Source organism: Maniola hyperantus, chromosome 17 (assembly GCF_902806685.2).
Source record: "Maniola hyperantus chromosome 17, iAphHyp1.2, whole genome shotgun sequence".
Classification (NCBI taxonomy): Eukaryota; Metazoa; Arthropoda; class Insecta; order Lepidoptera; family Nymphalidae; genus Maniola; species Maniola hyperantus.
In genome coordinates, this window is record NC_048552.1 from 9,770,051 (window position 1) to 9,781,937 (window position 11,887).

General features: G+C 35.7%; 1 long non-coding RNA gene across 1 annotated transcript; it reads left to right on the forward strand.

Moving 5' to 3' along the window:
* The first annotated feature begins 6,206 nt into the window (after positions 1-6,206).
* Positions 6,207-9,124, forward strand: LOC138403506 (uncharacterized). The gene is made up of 3 exons (XR_011237777.1): positions 6,207-6,344; positions 7,977-8,092; positions 8,667-9,124. It is a non-coding gene; the product is annotated as an uncharacterized lncRNA (long non-coding RNA).
* Positions 9,125-11,887: the final 2,763 nt, after the last annotated feature.

An 11,887-nucleotide genomic window follows, 5' to 3' on the forward strand; every position in this document is an offset into this window, starting at 1 on the left:
AGCTAGTACCTTATAAGGAAAACATAGATGAGTCTAAGTTGGAGCGCACTTACCTAGATTTAAAAAAATCATAACAATACAAATTCCAAGGTGTATCTTTTCTTATTGAACTGTCAATACGACAGATAACGGAGTGTAAATTTTTTTAAGAGCCATGCAGTCAATACACATTTTTAATAGAAACTAGATGATGCCCGCGACTTCGTCCGCGTGGATTTAGGGTTTTAATAAATCCCATGGGAACTCTTTGATTTTCCGGGATTAAAAGTAGCCTATGTCCTTCCTCGGGCAAGCTATCTCTGTACTAAATTTCGTCAAAATCGGATGGGCCGTGAAAAGCTAGCAGACAGACAGACACACTTTCGCATTTATAATATTAGTGTGGATTACATTACCTATAGACACTTGACAAGCATATTAACTAACCAACTGCTGATTATAAAATAGAACCAACATAATTACCTTTCGGGACAGATGCTCACGGCACACGTAAGTATATAATGCATATAATATAGATGATATAATCAGCACATGACTCGGCAGGGACAATACGTGCGCCTTAGAGTTGTAGGGATGTGCTTTGTTGGTATTCAGAAAGTATCGATAAATCTAAAATTAAAAACAAAAGAGTCCAATAATATCATTTAATATTGAGGTGATTTCACTACTACTAGAATACTAGGTATATAAGCATTGATGACTGAGGTCCTAAATAAACATGTGATTATGTGATTTTCATTTAAAATTGCATTGAAAATCTTGTTGTAGCAGGCAGGCTAAAGACATAATATTTAAGAGATATTATGAATATTTGGTTATAAAAAAGTTTAAGACAAAATAACGTAAAAATATGTGAGGTATAGGCAGAGATAATATATTAACAAGTAATATATTATCTCTGGTATAGGTAACATATTTTTCTTAGTTTGAAGATACATTAATAGAGCCTGACCAAACTCAATCATAGATTGATGATCGACCTGATCATCAATCTATGATTGAGTTTGAGGACAGTTAGTTCCACGGTGCCAGGTTTCAGTTAGTTTCATTTAGCCCTGCTCCGCTTGCATTTACACAATTATTGTAATTTGTAGGTATAATTGCAATGAGAAACTATCTCACGGGTTTCGTCTATGAAGCTACCATATTTGTTCCAGATAAGCACGATTCAATCTCAGACTGCATCACATAAAACAAGGTGCATATTTTATACAGGTAGCACAAATTTGCCATTGCATTCTTCTTCTTTCTGTTTTATTAATCTTGAATACTTAGTTGAAAATGTTCTACTTACCGCTAAGTTGTGAACTCGATGGTTTAGTTATCGATGAAAAATATTGATATATCGAGCTTAAAATTATGTACTTATATCGATAATAATAATCGATGTATTACCTGCCTACTCGGCACCTGTGCTCTAGCTGCATACACCCGTTCATTAGGTCGCGGCGCGTGATTGTCATTTGGCCCCGCCCCGCTCGCGCTTACACAATTATTGTAATTCGTATCATTACCCCATGTATGAGTGGAACGTGGTTCGGAAATCTTTGGACCAGTTTTTTTTGTCTGATACCAATTTTTTGTAAGTTTTGAATCGAAGCTAGAACTAGTACCTCCCGACAATATTTTGTGAGTTTTTCAAAGTATCAGAAGTTAGGTAGATATAACCGTCAATCGACTCTACAATTTCATCTGTAATTAACCCCTTGAAGCCTTCTTATTAAGTGTAACACTTTTTTTAAGGAATATTAGCCCCTCCAACTAAGCGTAAAGCTTGTGCTACTTAGGAGAAGATACGACAATAGGGCAACGGGTGGGATTTGAACCGACAACTTTCAGAATTAAATCCGCTCCTGTAAACGTTGCGCTATTGAGGCTTGAACACTGTCTATTATAACTGCATTATAAAAGGTATTTTAGTTTGTTGATTTGGAATTGACCTTAGTCATGTTTCAAAATCAGCAGGATTTTTTAGAATATGTATTGTATGACGTGACTAACGTTCTGCTGCATATACATAAGTATAGATAGTAGATAATTACTACAATTAGTGTATTAATGTTTAGTATGTAGCTAGTCCATCATTATCTGCGTCTGCATTTATTAGACAAGTTCAACCACAGTCGTGTGACAGGCAGACTTCATAGTTTCCATATTTTTATTGCACAAATTTCAAATACATTTTTCATAGTTTTTATTGATTTATTTTCTCACCTCAAATGTTAAGTGCATTATTAGATAAAGACAATGTAAAAAGATAATTTGAATTTATTATCTTTCGTAAAATCATGATTAAACCGTCTAAGCGAAAAGCAACTTAACCTTTCAGACTTTAAAATTCTAATTCAAGTAGGCACCATTCTATTTGAGGCAAAGAATATTGTCCCTGGTTGTCGCAAGAGTAGGCGTGGTGGTTGGCCACTACTTATAGACAATTGATGCAGACAAATTTCAGGATGCATGAACAATAATCTGTATTTTTATAATGATAGAGTTGAAAATGTATTTTTTCTATGATGATGATAAGTTTGTGGACGGGAGGCGAGAGGTAAGAAGTAGAATAGTAAGGCAGTAAGGTGGCACTTTATAAGCAAAAGTTTCATCATCGGAAAGAAAAATATAGGTGCCTAATATAGTCCATTTTAAGTAATATAAATTAGAGAATAATAATATAGGGGTCCTTGACAAAATATAGCTTGGGTAGTCGGTAGATACATCGATCACAGAAAAAAACAACAGCGCAACGGCCATGGTGCAAACTGAAAACTGAAAAATCGACGGTTCTAATTTTTAATATTAAAATTGTGATCTTATGCTCAGTTTATTTTCCAAAACTTCAAATAGGTACTAAGCTAAACAAATCTTTTTAAAACGTGAATATTATAACCTGTCCTACACTATAAAGTATTAACAGCTAGGTATTAGGTAAGTACCTAACTATTAATAAGACTAATAATTATCCTGACTATTCACTACCCATATGATAAAGTGTGAAGAAGATAATATATAGAACCATAAGAACACACTTTGTGTTTGTATAATGCGTGCGATGTGATTTTTTGCATGGGTGTAAAGACCTGGGGAGTGACATAGGATACTGTTTATCACGGAAAATTATAGAGTAAGTACAACGAAACACTTTCGAATTTATAAAATGGCTACCTAAGTAAGTACTACCTAATATTTTCTACATAATAGTAAATCCTGCCAGTAGCTCTTTGCCTAGCTAGACGTGATTTGGTCAGCCATTAGAGCTTTGTACATGTCATTATGTGGCTCAGCCGGCGTGAATATAAGTTGTGTAATATAATGGAGACGCTTTGTTCTTTTGTTCGGTGATGAAGTGTCATTGAGTGGACGGTTCATGGCGAAATCTGTTTGCTGTTCCGCTATGGTAACTTTGAGCCAGCCTTGTGGTTAGAACGTGTGGATTGCAGGTTTATGTAATTGGCAAGAAGCATAACCCAATGCTTTCCATATGTATAGTCCGCGACAGTATGAGGCGGGGGGACGGACGCCCTGCATACCAGCACGTCACCCGCGCTCGCCCGCACCGCATTAGCACGGGTGCTGTGTGGGTGTGCGGGGCGTTTCCTCTCCGATTGCGATCTCGACCAGTTGCGTATAAGGTCCGCAAATTGCTATTGTGCTGGAACCAAGTCTCATTAACATCGAAATGACGTCATTTTGACGTCAGCCGAAATAACAGTACTCAGCTCGAAACTTCAGTCTAGTGCTGACGCACCTGTTCCTGTTTGGTGTGATTGCAGTCAAGCGCAAGCCTATATTGGTTAAAAAACGAATGCAAAGGCAGTCTTATTGCTTACAAAACAATCTCCGCCAGGCAACTTTTGATGAGAGGAGTGACTAAGAAGGTGTGTAGGGTCATTTAGTTATAGAAAGTAGGCTCAGGTAGGTTGGAAAACATTCCCAACAAATCCGCAATCCCAGTGGCTTGTGTTACGATTAAATACCGTGGATAGAGGGATTTTATTACGATAAACAGTAGGTAACGATCACAGATAATTTAGTAAAAGAAACGGAAGAATTGGGTATTTGACTACACCAAAAATAAATTATTTCTCAGTGATTTAAATAGAGGGTCTTCCAAAATACGTGAAATCCACGTTCTTTGTTGGTTTTAAGTGTAATAACCATTTTAAATTATCGATCAAACTAAAAAAAGCACGTCAAATGATTGTGACGTCACACACCGGTATTTCATAGAATCTCGCATACTAAGCGCGCGTTTTGACGTTTGATAAAGAGTTACTGATTTGACTAATTGTCAAATACCGTATTATACCAGTTTCGTAAATACACTAGAAACCTTGGTACAAATCGCTTTGACATTTCAAGTATCGACACAAATGTCACGCCCAGTCACAACACTATTATTTTGATAACTATACCTGTCATTTTGGTTTCCACATCTAACGCTAAAGTTAATCAAAGCCATTGGTGTAATAAAGTTAAATAAATTATAAGTTCTAAACACTTTCTAAACTTAAAGACTTGACTCACCCGACGAAGTCTAAATTATAGGTAGGTACGTAGGTACTAGACTAGATACGTACGTAGATAGATTTTCATAAAGTATGGTGTTAAATTTATGGATATCTAGCTGGAAGTTATAAATAATAAAGTATACTACGTACTTAGGTAGGTATACCTATCGTACAGTAACAGAAATATGCATTCCAAACAAAAAACCGGCCAAGTGCAAGACTCGAGCACTGAGGGTTCCGTTCTACAGTCGTATTATTTCGACAGTTTGCAGTTTGCATGATAAAACAAAAACTATTATGTATAAAAATAAAAATAAATCTGTTTTAGAATGTACAGGTAAAGCCCTTTCATATGATAGGTACTCCACTTGGTATTATTATCTTACTTTGAAAGTTGAAATACTATTTATTTGTTCATACACACATTTTTATTTTATTTTGTGTGATGTAACCACAAATTCACGATTTTCGGATTTTTTCCTAAGTGTGCTATAAGACCTGCCTTCTTGCCAAATTTCATGATTATTACTAGCTAGTAGCTTATGCTCGCGACTTCGTCCGCGTGGACTACACAAATTTTAAACCCCTATTTCATGCCATGCCATTTCATTAGGGGTTGAATTTTCAAAAATCCTTTCTTATACCTACGTCATAATAGCTATCTGAATACCAAAGTTCAGCCTGATCCGTCCAGTAGTTTGAGCTGTGCGTTGATAGATCAGTCAGTCAGTCAGTCATCTTTTCCTTTTATATATTAAGACCACTAGTCGCTCACAAATAGATGATTTCATCATCTATCAAAGCGGTATTTGGTACAGACAATATTTCATCCATCAAAATTACTTTTACTGTGGACATTTTGATTGTGGTTGATAATATTTCTTGTAATAGACTTGTCAAGGTGCTACTTGTCAGTACATTATCTCGTAATCCTAGCGTAATCCAATTACAGTGTTACATTTATTATTATTATTGTATGTAGTGCCTACTTACATGTTTTTGTGAAACAATAGACAAAACAAAAGCACAGAAGATATAATAGTATGACAAAAGCTTGTATTAGGTACTTACCTACCAATAGAAATGATCATGGTTAATGCAGAAACGTTTTTAGAAGGTATTTAATTATGATTGTCATTTATAAAATACTTTTCTGTCAAGAAATTCTCAATAGATAGGTAGGGAAGGTAGCTAGCCCAAAGTAGAAAAAAATTTAAATATCTTTATAACTTGGAAGGAGTATGGCAATTTACCCGTACATAATAATATTATAACTACCCATATTAAATTTATGTGTCAGTTTTCATATCAACAGTACGATGTTAGTCATTATTATAAAGATGAACCGTAATTTTGACATGGAAGTTGACCCATAGAGTTAAAATGGTGCGTGAGGAGTCATTTTGTACGGACTATACTCGGTTTTTACGTAGTTATCATAGGAAACTATTGAGTAGGTATAACATTCCTGATTTAGCCTATCTATTTACTTATTTTTATCGTGGGTAATTTATTCATGGGTTTTTTACTTGGTTTTTAGTATTAGGTACAACTGATAATGTCTAATATAATTACGTTATCTATTATTTAATTAGGTAATTTTAATGTCAATTTTGATAGGTCATGATAATAAATTATAATTAATAATAAAGCACAGATATCTATATAAGACAAAGATTTCTCGTTTTTATGCAGTTATTTCTTTGCTGTTGTGAGCATTATCGTTTTCATTACATACAACTTACTTTGATTTACAATATTTTATAAAAATGGCGAGAGTGTGCATACTATCGTGTCTGCTTGTTTTGTGTTTGACAGTCGAATTACACGCACGTGGTAAGGATAACATACCTTTACCTTTTTCCTTTTTTAGGGTTCCGTACCTCAGAAGGAAAAATGGGACCCTTATAGGATAACTTTGTTGTCTGTCTGCCTGTCTGTCGGTCTGTCAAGATACCTACAAGGTACTTCCCGTTGACCTAGAATCATGAAATTTGGCAAGTAGGTCGGTCTTATGGCAGACATTCGGGAAAAAATCTGAAAACTGTGAAATTGTGGTTACATCACACAAAAAAAATTAAATTGTAGTCATGAATAATAATTAGTAGGTATTTTCAATTTTCGAAGTAAGATAACTATATTAAGTGGGGTATCATATGAAAGATCTTCACCTGTGCATTCTAAAACAGATTTTTATTTATTTTTATGCATATTTAGTTTTTTGAATTATCTTGCAAAATGTCGAAAAAATATGACTGTAGTACGGAGCCCTCGTTGCGCGAGCCTGACTCGCACTTGGCCGGTTTTTATTGGATAGGATTCATTACCTTATTTTCATCACTAAACTTTACTCGTATTTGTAACCCCCCGATTTAAAAGTTAAAAGCTTTACCGCTTGGCACTTTGTGACCTACCTATCAAACTTTTTTTTTAATTCTTATATACTTAGTAGTTACAAGTTAGCCCTTGACTGTGATCTCACCTGATGGTAAAGTAATGATGCTGTCCAAGGTTAAGATCGATAGATCAGAATTAGGGTTAAAACGAGACAGCGTTATAATAATTCTCAGCAAATTCTAAGTTCGTTCTATAATTAGTAGATCTCAGCCTAAGATGGAAGCGGGCTATCTTGGAAGGCGTAGGTAGGTACCTATAGAATTTTCATTAAAACCCATACCTATTGAGATTAGAATTAGATTAGAGTAGGTATCTAATGGAAATCTATGAAAATCTACTTATATCTAGTGAAGTTTTTCGATTCAGGGAATTTTAAAGTTTTAAAGAGGTCCATAATTTTATTAGAGTCAATTCAAGCTAAATGGTTGCTACCCGCTAAATGGTTGTTTTTGGACCTACCTATACTTGTATTATGTACCTACTTACATATTAGATATAAGTACTTAAAGAAATTAAAAGGAAAACTATCACAGCTAAGTAGGCTTTACAAGATAACGAGAAGGTAATAGAAAATGTGGTAGATGCATCCGACGATTCGAAAGCGCTTTTGAAAGTTTACTTGAATAAAAATATTTAATACATTTTTATATTTGTATTTAAATTATTTAAATAAACTATTAATAAACTTAAATCTAAAAAAAACAACATTAAATTAAAACTAAAATAAATTAAATTAAATCTAAAACCTCATCGAGACCACCGCAGCGAGGCATTGTACCCAAGATGCTGGCAGCATTACCCCTTTGGATGGCCAAACTAATTCTTTGACCAAGGTAGCTGCCAGCTCTCGGGTCCCCGGTTGACTCGATAACTCTTTTCGCAATTTCTTCAAAAAGAGCTCGAGCCCCCTTGAATAAAATATATTTATTATTATTATGTGGCTAAATGTACTTGGAGTCGTAGATCATTGAAAATTACTTCAATGAAGTTGTTAGTTGTGTAAAACAGTTATATAGTACGGAACTCTACTGCGCGTGGCTCGACAAGCACTTGATCGGCTTTTTATTTCAGGATTTGGAGGTGAACAGACTTGCAGTACAATTGTCGGGTCGGGTGTCTGCAAACCTGAATCACAATGTCCGAGAGAAAAGCGCATTATTCCATTTGACAATTTCGGCATAGGCCGCGTAAGTATTTATCTTTTAACGATTTATTAAATTTCAAGGGTGTTTGGCACGAGGTTGCCACGACACTAAGTGTCTGGCAATACCTGACGAGATTTCTAATACTATTAAGAACAAAATGTACAAAAATTGAGCTTTCTACTTTGACGTAAGATTTTATACGTCTTTGTTACCTGTTATCTGCCAAAGTCACCATGATCCAAACTTCATCGTTCGCTCTCTCTCTATTTCGTTAAAGGTAAGTAGATTACCTACTGTGTCAGTTGCATTTGTTGGGCACTTAGCGATGGTTGGGTAGGTAGGTACTTGGTTAAGTAGGTACCTACTTAATAAGGTACATGCTGATGCAGCCATTAAGTAGGTAGGTAACCTACTTCCTAAACCAGTCTTCAGGTAGGTACAGGAGGAACACTCCGCAGAGACAATCTCACAAGAAAAAGCGACTCTTGCTATACGGGTGCGGGTGTGTGGGACGTTCCCTCCTCGATTGCCATCTCAAGCTGTCGCGAACTATATACCTAGGTACTGAATTATAGAAACCAACTCGCCTGAACTCTGAAGTCTTCTTTTTTTGCAGGACTGCAACGAGAGGTCGTCAAGGAGTTTTGGAAGAACTCGGTATGTTTGCTGCGAAAGAAATTTATTTGGTGATGATTATGCATTTGGTTACTCAATAGCTCTTTAGCTGGTCCATAAATAATTAATTGTAATTTTTTCATTTGTAGTAAAACTTGTAATAAAGTAAATAGGAACATAAATACTTAGGTATATAGATTATAGGTATTATACATCGTAATATTTTCTTGATTAGTCTAAAAGAATTTACTTTATTAAATAAACTTAAATCTAAATAAAAAATTAAAAAACACAACATTAAATGAAAATTAAAACAAATTAAATTAGGTAAATCTCTAACCTCATCGAGACCACCGCAGCGAGGCATTGTACCCAAGATACATAATAATTAATATTGCTTTAAAAAAATATAAATTGCATAATTTGTACAATACTTAGGTACTCTTACTTATTAAATATAAATCTATAATAGCATTCTTTTTTATTTGTCCCTTCCCTGGTCACCACACTGTTGTTCCTTTCCTGCACAAAATTAGCAGGAAATTCCTGGTAAATTTGTGGCCCTGGACCGGATCTTCCTGAATCTTGATAACTTAGGCGGGCAGTAACCCTGCAGCATCAGGATTAAGGAGTTGGATCTAGAAATTTTTATGAGACCACCACGGAAACTTCTGCTGTTGATTAAAAAAATACTAGCAAATCGACATAATATCATAACAGATACAAGCGATTTCGTATAATGTATATTATATAACGTGTATATTAACCGGCTAATAACCATTTAAGAGGCTCGCGGGTATGCGCGCGCGCAACTGATTGATGCGAATATAATTATGGCGGTTTGCGCGCGGGAAATATCATTTGCGAACGCTTAATGCCATGAAACGCCCATTTAAAGTACGGTACAGGGTTATAACATAAAATATGATAGTTCATGTTAAAAGGACGTCACGATGCTGATATCTAGGTGTGATGTGAAGCCTTTTAGCTAGGATGAATATTTAGCATCCGGTTTAGGTTAGACCTTATAATCTATCTGGAGGGGAAAAACAAAGTAGGCAGCCTAAAGTAGGTATAGGCAGTGTGACTGCATCTGACATATAATTTCGTAGGACGAGTGTGTTTTTAGGGTTCTGTACCTCAAAAGGAAAAAAATAAACCCTCATAATACAGGATCATTTCGTTGTCTGTGTGTTTGTCCGTCTTTTCGTCTGTCGTGTCTGTCAAGAAAACGTACTACATACATATATATTATCTACTACATATTATACAGGGTACTTCCCGTTTTCCTAGAATCGTAAAATTTGGTATGTTGGTAGGTCTTCTAGCACAAGGAAAAAATTCGAAAACTGAATTTGTGGTTGCATCACAAAATATAAATTAGAATGTGTTCATGAACAAATAATTCGTATTTTCAAAGTAAGATAACTATACCAAAAGGGGTAGGTATCATATAAAAGAGCTTTACCTGTACATTTTAAAACAGATTTTCATTTATTTTTATGCACAAATAGTTTTTAATTTATCGTGTAAAATGTAAAAAAAATACTGCTCTAGTACGGAACCCTCAGTGCGCGAGTCTGGCTCGCACTTGGTCGGTTTAAAAAAATACTAAATCGTGTAAAATGTCGTGTTACGAAGATCGATTGGTCGTGGTTGGTAATTGGTATGTTAATATGTCATTAAGAAACGATGACACCGTTTTGGTTTAAAATAAAATTTGAAATAGCTTTGTTACGACAGTGCATGTAGTTGTAGTATCAAACTAAACATAATTTGTGTTGGTTATGCAACTTTGAACAAAGTCGGTAGCTGGATAAACTTGACGAAGTTTGACGGCGATAAAGTTGACTTTTGACTCCCATCATTGAAAATAGAGTGGGAAAAAGTAACTAGAAAATGGAAAGCTACTAACTAGCAGAGTACCTACCTAGCTAAATGGATAAGAAAATAAGTTCGGATGGAAGTGGAAGTTGATACCGACAAAACGTCATATAGGTATGAGTCACAGAGACAACACTGTACAAAACCGAAATGTCATTCTTAAGGCTGATGTAGGTACATTACTTTCGGGGCGACCCCCGGCCTCATACCCCGATTGCTATCTCAACCTGTCGCAGACTTTAGGTACGTGTCTGAAGTTATATCGGTTATACAATTTGACCTTATCTGTTTCATCTATGCCAAGGAAACTAGCAAAAATATAACCTAAAATAAACACTAGATACCAGGAAAGCATAAATGCCAAGGTATTTAACATTTCAGAGATCATAACAGTAGGTACATATATTTTTATACTCATGGTAATAAACATCATTCGCTTCGTGATTGAGAGGCGTTGACACCGATACGGTTAATTTTACGAGAATCAACGGAAGAGTTTTTTATTAAGCAATCTTCTGTTATTTAAGTTTTTTTACATATTTTTTACATATACACTAGCTGATGCCCGCGACTTCATCCGCGTGGAATTAGGTTTTTAAAAATCCCGTGGGAACAGTATGATTTTCCGGGATAAAGTAGCCTATGTCACTCTCTAGGTCTTTACCTATACTCATGCAAAAAAATCACGTCGATCCGTTGCTCCGTTGCGACGTGATTGAAGGACAAACCAACAAACTAACAAACCAACAAACCAAAAAACCAACAAATAAACAATTCAATAAACAAACACAATTTCGCATTTACAAATAGGGGTAGTGATAACGACAACGAGAAGTAATGCCCTTTTAGGAAGCAATAAGGTAGTTTGACGACCTCCCTGGCGCAGTCGTGAGCGCTTTAATTAGTGAGAGATCCCGGGTTCAATTCCCGGCAGAGGAAATTTGGAATCTTACTTATAATTTCTAAAATTTCTCCGATCTGGTGGGAGCCTTAGGTCGTGGCTAGTTACTACCCTACCGGAAAAGCCGTGCCGCCAAGCGATTTAGGGTACGATACCGTGTAAAAACCAAAAGGGGAATGTATGGGTTTAATTAATGAAAACTTCCATACCCCTTCCAGGTTAGCCTGCTTCCATCTTAGACTGCATCATCACTTACCACCAGGTGAGATTGCAGTCAAGGGCTAACTTGTATGTGAATTTAAAAAAAAAAACATGTAATTGCCTTTACACTAAACTAACCACATCATCATCATCAACCCATCGCTGGCTCACTACAGAGCACGGCTCTCCACTCAGAATGAGAAGGATTTGCCCATAGTCTACCGCGTTGGCCAAGT